Source organism: Sus scrofa, chromosome 9 (assembly GCF_000003025.6).
Source record: "Sus scrofa isolate TJ Tabasco breed Duroc chromosome 9, Sscrofa11.1, whole genome shotgun sequence".
NCBI classification, from domain to species: domain Eukaryota; kingdom Metazoa; phylum Chordata; class Mammalia; order Artiodactyla; family Suidae; genus Sus; species Sus scrofa.
The window spans coordinates 12,693,572-12,708,457 of NC_010451.4; the positions used below are offsets into that span (position 1 = coordinate 12,693,572).

At 46.5% G+C, this 14,886-nt stretch overlaps 1 protein-coding gene and 1 long non-coding RNA gene across 3 annotated transcripts in view; both read right to left on the minus strand.

Annotated features, from left to right (window-relative positions):
- GAB2 (GRB2 associated binding protein 2) overlaps window positions 1-14,886 on the minus strand; it is a 187,766-nt gene that overhangs the window by 29,914 nt on the left and 142,966 nt on the right. The window lies entirely within an intron of this gene.
- On the minus strand, window positions 3,209-7,721 carry LOC110255406. The gene is made up of 2 exons (XR_002335550.1): window positions 5,211-7,721; window positions 3,209-3,429 (listed from the first exon to the last, which is right to left on the minus strand). It is a non-coding gene; the product is annotated as an uncharacterized LOC110255406 (long non-coding RNA).

Sequence of the window (14,886 nt, forward strand, 5' to 3'; positions counted from 1 at the left end):
AAACACAGCGAAGCGGCCTGGGGAAAGCTCTGACCGACTGAGATCTGGACCCCTCTTCCTCTAGCCTGCCCTTTGATGGGGGGCACACGGCAGGGTCCTGCCCACACCCTCCTTTGACGGCACGCTCACTCTGGAGGCTCGCCCGGGGCATCCTGTCCATTCTCAGGGCTTCAGCTCTATGGCGACATCTCGCCAATCTCACTCTCTAGCTCTCTTCTCTCTCCTGGGCTCCTTGTCCTATGCCCCTGCGTCTGCCGGGCATCTCCATCCCACTGCCCCACAAGCAGGTCAATTCATCGATCTAAACAGAACTCCTCCAGCTGCGTTCTCAGCCTCAGTGAAAAACACCAACGCTGCCATCCAGTCAGTCCTCCCAGCCAGAGACCTAGGCGTGATCTATCACCCTTCCCTGCTTCGCGACAACCACGTCGTGTCATTAGGTCACTGCCCTGCTTAACACTCTTCAACGGATCCCTGCTGTCCCCAGGAGGCCCCACAAGCCCCGCTCTCTTTAAAACCACCTTCCTGTTTATTTCTTCCATCTTGTTTCTCACCAGTACTTCCTTGCGTTTCAAACAGAATTTCAGGAAAACCTCAGTGTCTTTCTCATCACTCCAGACATGCTATAAACCCAGTAAGGGCAGAGATACGGTTTCTTTTGGATATGGTTTTACCCCTAGAATGAAGCCCGTCTGTGACACAACCCCATAACCGTGCGTTGATTCAACACAGGAAGCACACAGCTCAGTAAGTCATGCTCCCTCGATACGACTCCTCATTACCTTCAGAATCCAGTCCAGGTCCCCCAGTCTGACAGAAAGGGCCATTTGCCACAAACTGGTCACCCTATCCACCCTTCATGTCCTCCTTGCTGAACGCTTGGGCTTGAGTCTGCATAAAATAAGAGCGACCTATCCTCACCTCTGGGGGCCTCTGCCTCCGGCTCAGGCCATGGAATCAAATCTGTGACCCAGTCTGTTTACTCACAGAGCTGGAGAAGTCTCAGTTTCCTTATTTACAAACGGACATAGGCTGGTTGTAGGGGTGAAATGCAGAAAGGGTGGAGAAAATGCTGTATATTGTAGGCACTCAGAGTTCTAGCCACTTCTGTGTTCTAGTCACTTCTGTGTCCCCGGTAGTTAGAACAGTCCCAGGACAGGGTGGGTATTCAATACATATTTGTTGAATGAATCAAAGAATTTTCCCTCGCTCAAAAATCCACACACGCATGTTTCTTGTGGTCAAAATCAGAGAGGTTTTCAAGGGTTGTTAATAAGATGAAGTAAGGGTTGGGATGAGCTGGGCTCACAGACACTTGGCATTCCACCCTTCTGACATAAAGCCATGTCTAGGAAACCGGTCAGTTCTCTAACAGTCTGTAGCCCCAGACAAGTTCTTTCAAAGCTGTTTTGGCACTAAACCTTGCCAAAATCCTACTTCAGCTTGCAACTTTAAAAGATTTCTATGTGAGTTCGTGTGATTACTCCTTGGTAGATTTACTGGGTCGAAGAGTATCCCCCCTAAACACATGGAACCTCAGAATACGACCTTATTTGAAAAGAGTCTTTGCAGATGTCATTAGTTAAAATGAGGTCGCACTGCATCATCACAGGCCCCCATCCAACGACTGGTGTCCTCATAAGAAGAGAAAACAGAGACAGAGACATACAGGGAGAATGCCGTGAGATGAAAGAGGTAGAGACTGGATAAACAAATGTGATATATTCATACAGCAGAGTAACATTAATCAGCCGTAGAGGTGAATGAAATACTAATACATATTACACCATGAATGAATCTTCAAAACACTGTGCTAAGTGAAAAAAAAAATAGTGATAAACACTATGGATCACGTGACTTTATTTATGTAAAAGATTTAGAATAGGAAAACCTATAAAGACAGCAAGTGGACTCACGGCTGCCTGGAGACCTGGGGGAGCAGGAGTGGACAGTGACAGCAATGGGTAAAGGGTTTCTTTGGGGGGCTGATGAAAATTTTCTAAAAGTAGACTCTGGTGATGGTTGCACAACCGTGGGAAATACTAAACCCACTGAACTGCATACTTTAAATGGGTGAATTTCATGATATGGGCAACATATCTCAGTGTATTTATAAGCACATGCGCGGTTTGATAGTTTCTCAAAAAGTTAAACGCAGAGTCACCATATGACCCAGCAATTCCATTGGTAGGTCTACACCCAGGAGAACTGAAAACATATGTCCACACAACAACTTGTGTATGAATGTTCACAGCAGCACTACTCACAAGAGCTGAAAGAGGAAATAATCCAAACGCCGGTAGGCTGACTGACAAATAAAATGTGGCTTATTGTACGGTGGAATACTATTCAGCACTAAGAAGAAGAAAGTACAAATACCTTTTACAACATGTATAGGCCTGGAAAGCACTATGTGAAGTGAAAAGAAGCCAGACTCCATGTCTATGAAATGCCTGGAATTAGGAAATACAGAGAGACAGAAAGTAGATTAGTGGTTACTTTTGGCTGGGATAAGGATGGGGCATGGGAAGTGACTGCTGACGGGTATATGGTTTCTTTGTGGGGTCATAAAGATGTTCCCAAATTAGATTGTGATGGTGGCTGCACAACCCTGTGAATATACTAAAAAACACTGACTTTGATATTTTAACTGAGTGACACATGATAACGTGAATTAACACACGCGCGTGCATAAGCCCTTTGCAATGTGAAGTATATGCAAGAGACTGACAGTCATCCGGTTAAATACACCTGACCTTTAGTTTTTCTTCCCTCTCTGAAGAGAAAGCTGGATGCTCAGTAAATACCAAGCCCTTGCTCAAGTACACGGAGCAAGGGACAGTCTCCACTTCTACCTTCAGGTGCCTATGCCTCCTCCCACCCCACTGCGCAGAGGGCCATCCCATGATCGCAGCAAGGCAGTGGGAGGGGCAACTAAACAAAAGCAAGAATGCGTGGCCGGGGTGGGGGGGACTCAGGGAGGCTGCAATTCCACCTCGCAGTGCGCGGACCTCCGGCACACGACAGGGGTCTGGTGCCAGCTCTGCCAACAACGAGCTGTGAGATCGCAGACAGGCCTTGCTCTGAGCTTTAGTTCCTCTCCGGTCATGTTGGGAGGATGACCTCCGGCCTGCCCGTCTGTCTTTCTCGGCTGCTGCAAAGGGTGAATGAGACAAGGTTGTGCAAATAAACCCATGCACTTCTATCAAATGTTCTTACGATTTGTTTTTATTGCCTGGGTACCTCTTGAAGAAAGGAAAGAACGGTACAGATAGAGGAAAACATTATTTGGGACATGGCTGGGCTGGTTTTGGTATGTGGCTGCAGGCCTGCGGTAAGGATGTGTCTTGAGTCCTTAGGAAGGTCAGTTACACAGCAAGAAGAAAATGGACATTTCCAGACTTCTGGCCTGAGCGCCGATGTCCAAGTCTAGACGAAAGATAATGCCAGAAAATGCCTGAGTCAATTTGTTTTCTTTTCAACGGGGTTTTATTTTTTTCCTCTTCTTCCTGGCTTCTTTTTAGGGCCCTACAAAATCACTCCCCTTCCTTTCCACAATCACCCCTGGGAAGCCTGCCCAGCCTACAAACACGCCTCCCACCTTCTTGCAAAACTCTAGAACAGGAAGGCTCTGAAGGATTTCAGTAGAGGAGCCCAGCCCAGCTCAGCCCAGCCATCAACCAGCTAGTGATAACAGGAGCAGGAAAGGGGCAGCTGGCGGGAGTTTCTGGAAAAGATGACTGGCCAAATAATGACTACTTCTCTTATCTCAATGACCCTTTAAGCTTCACCCCCCACCCTCAAATCCCCACCCCAAGCCTCAGTGGGTCTCAGAACCCATAAAATGGTAGACCAAAGCTCATGATGGAGCCCAGGCTGGACTCAGAGCCTGGCTCTGCTAACTTCTGGCTCTGGCCTCGACTGGTTATATAAACCCCATCCTCAGTTGTTCAGTGGGGAAGAGCCATACTTGGTGTGGCTGCTTCAAGGATTGGAGATCATTTATACAAAGCACTTAGCACAGTACCTCGCCATTCTTACTGCTCCTATGCATAGAGAGCACATGAAACTAGCTGAGACCGTGAGATTGGCCAAGAGGTATAGATTTGCTTTCCAAGCTCTAGTGGATGCTTAGAAGGGAACTGTTGCCACTGATTTAGTCACAACTAAACCTTGTATAGATGTTATATGTGGATCTAATAAGAACAAAAAGGACAATAATGGAGTTCCTGCTGCGGTGCAATGCGATTGGTGGCACCTCTGTAGCGCTAGGATGCAGGTTCGATCCCCGGCCTGACGCAGTGGGTTATAACCAAGGATCCAGCATTGCTGCACCTGTGGCAGAGGTTGCACCTGTGGCTCGGCTCGGATCCCTGGCCCAGGAACTCCACATGCTATGGGGCGGCCACACACACAAAAAGACAATATTGACTCTAATAATCACAGCTGCCATTTACTAAGTACCTACTATGTGTCTCTAGTCTACCCCATGAGGTACACATTATCACCTCCACTGTTTTTTTGGGGGGTTGGGGGAGGATGGAGAGACTGAAACTCAGAGGAGTAATAATGAGCTCTGGGGTCACACAGCTAGAAAGTGGCAGAGCCCAGATTGGAAAGAGACATGCTTGTCTTCAAAGCCAATTCTTTTCTCATGTAGAGAAGCGTGTTCCCACACAGCCCCTGTGAGGGGCATGGTACTCGCTTTACAGGAAGGAGGCAGAGTCGAGTGACAGAATGAGGGTCTAGCCTTGAAGGGCTGCCACCTGGCTGAGTGACCTTCCACATGCCCTGTTTTCTTTTCTTTTCTTTTTTTTTTTTTTTTTTTGTCTTTTGTCTTTTTGTCTTTTGTTGTTGTTGTTGTTGCTATTTCTTGGGCCGCTCCTGCGGCATACGGAGGTTCCCAGGCTAGGGGTTGAATCGGAGCTGTAGCCACCAGCCTACGCCAGAGCCACAGCAATGCAGGATCCGAGCCGCGTCTGCAACCTACACCACAGCTCACGGCAACGCCGGATCATTAACCCACTGAGCAAGGGCAGGGACCGAACCTGCAACCTCATGGTTCCTAGTCGGATTCGTTAACCACTGCGCCATGACGAGAACTCCCCACATGCCCTGTTTTCTTTCTGGGCCCTGCTTCCTCTATGTACAAGAGGAAGAACTTGGATTCGATCAGGGATACACATCAAAGTCACCTTTGGGAAACTTACAGCTGTCCATGTAAGATCCAATGAGTTATTTTTACACAGAGATGCAGATTCAGATCCACTGGTTTGGTGTTTAACAATCGCTGGTTCTTAACCCTTCCAGAGGTGGAAGGCTTAGGGTCTACTGAAAAAATCAAGGGCGAAGCAAGCTCTGAAAGCCAAATGAAAGGACAAATTTTTCCAAAAAAATTTCTTTTCCTTTGTATCCTCAAAATGCAAAACTGGAAATCATCTATGTTCTTCCTGGCCCTCCGTATCATCTTCCCACAGTCAACTCCTGAGGAACAGTGTGCAACAGAAAGATCCAGGGGAGCTCAGGTTCTGAAATGCTGTCACCACAGGGCCCTGGGCAAAAGTCTCATCTCTCTGTACCTCATCTGCCATGCCATCAAATGCCAACCTTACACCCACCTGATAGGGTTCTTTTGAGGGTGTGATGGGATGAAATACGAGTGAACAGTAACACTAAGTAAATGCTGACATGGGTTACATCCTATCCTCTATTCCTAGAAGTGGAATGGTGGCAAAATTCTGGGGGTTCTAACTGGAGAGAAGATGACTGATGAAAGCATTCTCAAAACAGTGGGGTAGGAGCCTATGGGATGAGCCGTCCCTGGAGAAAGCTAATGGAAACACAAGAATCAGATAGATGGAGAATTCTCAAAACAAAAGCTCGCGGACAGGTGCTGAGGGCAAAATTGGATCAACAGATCCAGGTCACTTTAACTCACAATCCCAACCTGAAATTATTTAAGAAGGACTAATCCTCAAAAATCCTCAGACACACATCATTATTAGCGAAGTTATTCATATATTTAAAGCCAAACACAGAATGTCTTCACTTTATACAAAAGCTCACAGAAGATGACAACTAGAAGGGACCCTAATTACTCACTTACCACCATCGCCCTCTCCCCTCGCCCTCAGATCTCTCATTTATAGCTGGAGAAACTGTGGTCCAGAAAGGCAGGGCTGCTTGTCCAAGGCCACACAGTGGGTCACGCGTGGACCTCGGAGTTAAAACTTGGATCTCCAGAGTTCCCGCTGTGGCTCAGTGATTAATGAACCCAACTAGTATCCATGAGGATGTGGGTTGGATCCCTGGTCTCACTCGGTGGATTAAAGATCTGGCGTTGCTGTGAGCAATAGTGTAGGTTGCAGGCACGGTTCGGATTCTGAGTTGCTGTGGCTGTAGTATAGGCTAGGAACCTCCATGTGCCTTGAGTACAGCCCTAAAAAGACAAAATATAAAATAAAATAAATACAACTCAGATCTCCTAGTCCAGAGGTCCTTCTGCTGTACCAGGAGAAAGATACATTAGGAAGAATGAAGACGCATTCTCTATTCCGGTGGGGGCGCAGGAAGTCAAGTCAGAGATCTGATCCCCAGGACACTGGCCAGCGGGACTGGTGTTCTGCCATGCGTTTATAAGGCTACTCACATTTGCATGGTAAGTAAACATTTGCTGGCTCAAACTACTAAAGATTAGTATAAATAATTCCCCAAGTTCAAAAGTATAAGTCTCTCAGTGTTTATAAAAACTATAAAGCAGAGGAAGAAAAAACGGGAGGCAGAGACAGGCGGTAACATGAGACCCTGGGAGACCTTTCGGGGCCGTGCTTCCCCATCCCCCTTCCGAGGAAGGATCTGGGAAAGAACATCATCTCGGAGACGCGACAGCGACCCTGACCTTGGCGGATAGGATCTCTCGGTACCCTTCAGCAGAAATCGATCCTGCGAAGGGCGCAGGGGGAAGCGGGAGTGGCTGTGGCTCAGAGGCCACTCGCACAGTCTCTGGTCACACATCCTTGCAGAACCTGCTCTTCCCGGCAGGGGAGGTGGGGGGGGAATCTCATTTCACAGAAGCAAACGAAGGCCCACAGTCCACGCCATGCTTGCTGAAAGGCCTCTGGCGAGAAGCAAGCATGCCTTCCTCTAAAGCTTTTATATTACTTCCTTTGGCCGTTTATTTCATGTTGGGAATTCACACATCTCTCCTTCACAACGAGACCGTGAACTCTCAGAAGTCCATCTCTGTGTCTCCGATGGTGTTTAGCACAATGTCCTGCGCCTGCTAAATGCCCGGATGCGAACGAGCTGCTCAGTAAGCGCAGCAGGGCAGGCAGTGTGTCAGAACCTTCCCTCGAGGGGCCAGAGGAATGAAGAGCTCCAGGATCCAAACATAAACTGCTGTGCAGGGTGGAAGGAACTGTTATCACGCAGTGAGGCTGCCTGAGCCGTGTGTTTTTGGTTCTGGACGCTGGTCTATATTTAGCCATCCTGCCCTGTCCTGTTCACAGGAGACAGATCAGGTTATGAGCTCTGTTCTCACCCTGCCTGCCACACGGACGGCAGGCCTCGGTAGTGACAGACCGTACCCCTGCTCCTTTGAGTGGGGCTTCAGTTGGCTGGGTGTCCTGCTCAGGGAGTCTATCCATAACTAGAACGAAGAGCCCTCCCACTGTTTTTTTTTTTTTTTTTTTTTTTTTAATTTTTTTGTCTTTTCAGGGCCACACCCAAAGCATACGGAGGTTCCCAGGCTCGGTGTTGAATCGGAGCTGTAGCTGCTGGCCTACACCAGAGCCACAGCAACACAGGATCTGAGTCGCAGCTGTGACCTACACTGCAGCTCACGGCAACGCTGGATCCCTGACCCACTGAGCGAGGCCAGCGATTGAACCTGCAACCTCATGTATACTAGTCAGGTTGGTTAACCACTGCGCCTCGACGGGAACTTCCCTCCTGTTGTTTACTCAGGGTCACGAGTGCTGACCCCGAGCGACTCTGTGAGGAGCTGCAGCCCATCGAAAAGAGAGAATCGTGTCCTTGCTCTCTGAGCTTATACTGCAGTTGGAAAGAACAAATTTGGGGAACCCATTAGTATTCCCGTGGGAATTATTCCATCTAGTGGGCACCATAAGCTCACATGTCAATGACGCATTTGACCCTTGTGACCTTTCCACAAGAATACCGAAAACGTGTCACTGTGTTTTTGAGCTAACCAACTTCATGAGAGGTAAGCTTCCCCTTCCTTTTTCAGTGACTTTCACTAAGAGACAACTGGGTACCAGCATAAAACACAAGTGTCAGACACGATCATGATGGGAGTTTATCAAGCATCATAACCAATGGCGATAATAACAAGGACAACACCCGAAACTCTTCTGGTGGGGATGGTGAGACTGGGATTCTGGAAACTCCAGCTTGCTGAGGGAATTAGGACTCGGCAGCATCATCTGACAAAGAGCTGTAGTTTGAGGAGATGCAGTGTGGTTTGGGGAAAGGAACGTCAATTTTGAAATCTGAGTCTCAGCTAGTGTAGCTGTGGAACCTAGGAATGGTATCTGCATCTGAGTCCTCATTTGTAAAATCTGTACAAATAGTCACCTGCCAGGTTGTCTCAGGGAGTCAGGAAATGCCACAGTGCCTGTACATCAATGCTCCACAAAGTTCTCCCTCAGCTCTGCATTGCAGGGCTAATGTAGTGCGGGAAAATATACATACATGTATTTTTTGCTTTTTAGGGCCACACCCACAGCATTAGGAGGTTCCCAGGCTAGGGGTCTAATCAGAGCTGCAGCTGCCGGCCTACACCACAGCCACAGCAATGCAGGATCCAAGCCTCATCTGCGACCTACACCACAGCCACAGCAATGCTGGATCCTTAACATACTGAGTGAGGCCAGGGATTGAACTGCATCCTCCTGGTTATTAGCTGGGTTTGTTACCGCTGAGCCACAATGGGAACTCCCCGTGTGGGAAATCTTAAACTGTGTTCACAGACCTGCAGGGTTTGTACCAGAGACTGCAAATGGATTCAACTGGTCCCTGAGTGGTGAGGAGAGGACTGCAGGGCAGAGAGCTTGGCAGGACCCAACTTCTCACCAGCAGCTCTTTCTCAGCCATCGCCTCCAGTCCTGGGGGCCCAACAATCTCCTGGCTTCATATCTGTAGCTTCCCTACTCATCTCCCGACCTTGCATCTTGATGCCTCAGCAATCTTAGGCTGTTTTTCACTTGAGTCTAAAGGGGAGAGTTTTTGTTTGTTTGTTTGTTTGTTTTTAAAATAATTGTCCACCTTTTTTGGGGGGAGGGGTCTTTTTAGGGCCGCATCCATGACATATGGAAGTTTCCAGGCTAGGGGTTGAATCAGAGCTACAGCTGCCAGCCTACACCACAGCCACAGCAATGCCAGATTCGAGTCTTATCTGCAATGTACACCACAGCTCACAGCAACGCTGGATCCTTCATCCACTGACCAAGGCCATGCTAAATCATGTGGACATGTCTCTGAGTAGGCCCGCCAAGGCACCCTATGAAAGTAGCAGGCAAACGATGGACCGTAAGTCCAATCTGGCCCACTGCCTGTTTTTATAAAGTTTTACCCGTATTCATTTACATACTGTTTATGGCTGTTTATATGCTACAACAGCAAAGTTAAGTACTTATGACAGAACATACAGGAGGTAAAGCCTAAAGTATTGACTATCTGGCCCTGTAGAAAGAAAGTTTGCCAGGCCCTAAACTAGACTAGAAGTTCTCCTTCTGGTTTGCACAATCACGTCCTCTCTCAAAATACTGGTATCTAACATAAAATTGCCACTAGGGACACAGAAGGAAGCTGAAACCAAGACCAATGAAGCCCACACTTATGCCAAGAGGACAAATCACAAGAAAAGCCAGTGTGGAGAGCTCATGTCTTTTTTTCATCAAAGCACTTTTATTGTAAGAAATCATACTCATTTTCATTTCAGTATACCTTGGGCACAAGCAACAGGCTAGGTGCTGGTCAGCACACAGAACCAAAAGGTGCAAGAAAGAGAACAACATAATTGACCCGTATTGACAGGCTTGGGACAAAACACCAGACTGGCCCTCCTGATCCTGAACCATATTCTTCTTCCCTATCACAGGTGCACAAATGGCATTTTCTGTATAGAGATTCTGCATGGCTTTTGCTAAATTGATTCTCAAGTATTTTTCAATGCTATTGTGAAAGGAATTAGAAATACATGTATTTCCCCAATCGTAGGCTGCTCTCAACAACTCGGATGTTTACAACACCCCGGAAAAGTTGGCATATTCATTTAACACACACAGAGACTAATACTCAGAGAAATAAAATGCCTTGATGTTGTAGAGCTCTTAGGAAATGCCCAACCAGGATTCAAACCCAAATCTTTTTCACACCAAGCCGAGAGCTCTGTGCGAGGGTAGATGAGAAACATATACATTACAGGTGCTACACAAATATCCAGTGGAACTGAAAAAAAGAAAACTATTTTAATATGACTAATAAAGAAATCAAGACCAAGAGGGGCCTTTCCTGGTCACCTGACCTTTCTAGTCACTCCTTATCACACGGCCTTGTCTTCTTTCATCAAAGCGCTCATTTATTTTTCCTCTTTTTTGGGGGCCACACCTGCAGCATATGGAAGTTCCCAGGCTAGGGGTTGCATTGGAGCTGCAGCTGCCGGCCTATGCCACAGCTACAGCAATGCCAGATCCGAGCTGCATCCACCACTGACACTGCAGCTTACAGCAACACCGTATCCTTAACCCACTGAGCGAGGCCAGGGATTGAACCCGCATCCTCAAAGAGACTCTTTTTACAACTATTTAAACATTTTGTTTTTGCTCTCTTCCCACTTGATAAGATCCTTTAAGGATGTGAACGTCACGTGCTCTGTTTATCACTGATGCTTCAGCGTGGTGGCCGTGACTACATGACCTTCAGATCTCCTGATGTGGGGAGCATAACTGACCGACTGGCCCTCTGCATCTCTCAACTCCCATGGGCTGTTCTCATCCTGCGGCAAAGAATGGTAGGAGTACCAACTCAGGCCTGTTCCATGAGACGTGGGACTCCTTCCCTGGGAGACCTTGGCTCGAGAGCTTCCAGTGCCCTGGCTGAACCTGTCGTAGAGCAGCACTGTAGTCTGGACTGACCCGCCTTCCTTCCTTCTCTCCACCACCGGTGTCAGTCCTGTGTCCCACTGAGGGCTTTTCCCGCTTCTCTGGCTTCCTCCCACTATCCTTCACAGGTAACCAGCCCAATGAATCTCTTGCACATCTAAATGCATCTTGACAGCTGCCTCTCAGAGAACGTGAACTAACATACTCAGCATCTAAAACGGGGCTTGATGAACAAATGGCTGGCCCAGGTTCACCCTGCAAGTTAACCACAGACCCAGAATCAGAACCTAGGTCTCTGATACCTCAGGCCAAAGCCTTTTCTGCCAAGAGCACCAATCACCTGAGAATTAGGTCCTTGGTACCTTTGTCCAGAGGGTCAATGCTCTGATGAATGTGAGGGAAAAATGTATCCACCAACAGCCAAACCCCATAGCTGGCCTCGCAACTCTGTTTATAATTATATGGACTCTAGTGGGCATGAAAACATCTGTCCTGGATTCAGAGAAAGCTGAAGCTATGGTTTAGGTCAATCAAGAAAAGTTGGCTTAGGTTGAAATGAAAAGCAACAGGAATCCCGTGTGATGTCCTCTCACAGGAATGTAGGGAGAGCAGCTACAACAGCAAAGCCAGAGAAGGTCATCACAACAGAGCAGAGTCAGCCGTGAGTCATTCCCGGGTCTCCCTGCACATGCTCAAGACCCCGAACAGGTATCATGACAGCTGGAGGTAAGGAACTGTATCTAGAATCTCAGGGTATGGCTTAACAGTTAAGAACATGTATTTTTTTTTTTTTCCTGCCATTTCTAAGGCCACTCCTGCAGCATATGGAGATTCCCGGGTAGGGGTCGAATCGGAGTTGTAGCCATTGGCCTATACCGGAGCCACAGCAATGCGGGATCCGAGCCGTGTCTGCAACCTACACCAGAGCTCACAGCAATGCTGGATCCTTAACCCACTGAGCAAGGCCAGGGATCGCACCCGCAACCTCATGGTTCCTAGTCGGATTCGTTAACCACTGAGCCACGATGGCAACTCCCAAGAACATGTATTCTGGAGCCAGGCTCTGTGGGTTTGAATCCCAGCTTCTCTACTTACTAGTTGACTGAAGTAGGGAAAATTACTGAACTTCTCTGTGTTTCAGTTCCCTCATCTGTAAAATGGGAATAATAATAGGTATCTACCTCATAAAATTATATGAGTTGAGATCTATGAAGTGCTTAAAACACTGCCTCATATACAGTAAACTCTATGTAAATACTAGCTTTTATGAGGAGGAGGAGTATATTTTAAGAGACTAGTTTTTGAGCACCTCAATAAATTAATGTATCCCAAATCAGGAAAGTCAGCAAGGTCTATTTGATAAACATATTTATCACACACAGTAAAAATGTTTTTGAGTTCAGGCAAAACAGAAAAGTGTTATTTAGGATGTTTAGGTTTGGGGGAGCTGAGAGGAGCATAGTACACATACACAAGGGCCTGTTGTGAAGCTCACAGAGAAGGCCCCAGTCACTTACTAGCCACTCACTTAACAGGTAGTTAAAGTGTGTTTCTCATGTACTAAGCACGATGCTTATATGCCTTAAGTGGATTCTTATATAACTTTCACAATCATCTTGTGAAAAATGTCTTGTCTCTATTTTGGTCATATAGAAATTGAGGTTCAGCAAAGTAAACTTACTCATCCAAGACCATGTCAAGACTGAACTCTTCAGTGGATTCATGCATTTATATGATTCCAAGACCTGTGCTCTTTGCTTTTTGTATTAAACTGACTTCTGAACCTGTGTGTGCATGCATGCGTATGCACTTTATAAATCACATGACCTTATACAAGCACAAGACGAAATCTGAGTTTCCGTTCTGGCCTTGCCAGTTAGCTGTGTGATCTTGAGAAAGTTAGTTCCCCTCTCTTGACCTCCAGACACTTTGTCATCTGATGAGTTTGGAACTAAATACTCTCTGAGGGCCCTTCGAGAACACATATTCTACTTGGGATAGACCATGACAGAAAATAACGTAAGAAAGGGAATGTATATGTATGAATGACTGGGTCACTCTGCTGTATAGAAGATATTGGTACAAAACTATAAATCAACTATACCTTTTTTTTTTTTTTTGGTCTTTTTAGGGCTGCACCCACGGCATGTGGAGGTTCCCAGCCTAGGGGTCAAATCAGAGTTATAGCTGTTGGCCTACACCACAGCTACATCAATGCTGGATCCAAGCTGCCTCTGCGACTTACACCACAACTCACGGCAATACCAGATCCTTAACCCACTGAGCAAGGCCAGGGATCAAACCTGCATCCTCATGGGTACCAGTTGAATTCTAGAATGTTCTCAGTCTATGAAATCTACTCCTCTGTCTTAGCTGAGTTTTTGGCTATTATGACCCCCAGCCATGAAGAATCTGTTCATCACCTCCTCCACAAAAGGAGTGAAGAGGTGGGGAATAAAGGCAAACAATAAATACATGATAGATGTGGAAAATAAAGTTTAGGTCACTGACATATCTTGTCTCTTCAGACCAGTTAGAATATCATCCGCTTTGAGTTTCTCTTTGCCTTCTGTTGTCGTTTTTCATTGTATACCCTTGTTTCAATGTAAAAAATTTTAGACCCTATGTCTTGTTAATAAGGTTAGAATGTGTTAGAAGCTTCTATTTTTCCCTTCTCAACAGTGGATTTCTCAAAGCAACAATGTTTGGAAATAAGGTGGAATTTTTGAAACTGTACTTCTGTATGACTGTAACTATTTACAAAGTTATAAGCAAACACTGTAACTAAATCACTCATTTGAATGTTGCTGGGCAGCTACCAGTGATACAAATGTGAGGACAGACAACAGGGTCATGTTCTCATCCCCAGGTCTCTCACACATCTCTCCCCATTCCCACACTTTGTGCTTTAGCCTCAATGAACTACTTCCAGGTCCCTAACCTTCTGGGAACTCGAATAGCAGCCCCTGCACAAAGCAAGAGAAAGCTGAATTTTGAGGGTGTGCATACATTAACTGGATTGTGGGAATCATTTTACAATGAATGCACATATCACATCATCATAATGTACAGTTTATATGTATACAGTTGTGTCGATTACATTTTGATAAAGCGGGAGAAAAATAAATATCTGGTATATTGATTTCCATTTATGTAAAAAGAGAGAGAGGAAAAAACCTGAAATACCTGAGAAAATCCTATATGGATCAGTTTCGACCTCAGTTGTTTAAAACTTTCATTTCCGTCACTAGCCAGGTAAGGGCTGGATACTGAAATGAAATTCAGAAATTGAAAAAAAAAAAAAAACTTTTTTCTTTTCACACTTGAGGTTAACCTCAATTTTTTTTTTTTATGTGCTAGCTATATCTTGGCACATAGCCAGGAGTGGTTCAGTTAAAAGCAGGCAAATCTTGATGAAAACTGAAGTCCCCAGGTCCTAGAACTGCACACAGAGGTGGCAGGCAGGTCACTAGTGTGGGCAGAAGGAACCTCAACTGGAGGATCTGACAAAGTGCATGAGGTCACTAAGCGTGGGGCCACGGCTTTCACTCTTCTCTGGCACAGGTCCCCAGAACAAGACCTGGCAAAAGCAGGTACTCAATGTGCTGAATGAGTGAACACAGACACAGCAAGTGGGCATCACCCAGAGATGTGGGCAGCAGCATCCAAGAGGAAGAAGCATGTTTAGGGAAAGCAGAGATGGATTTTTCTTCAGAAATTCAGGCAGACAGACCACTGGCTGCTCAGAAGTCAGCCACTGGGT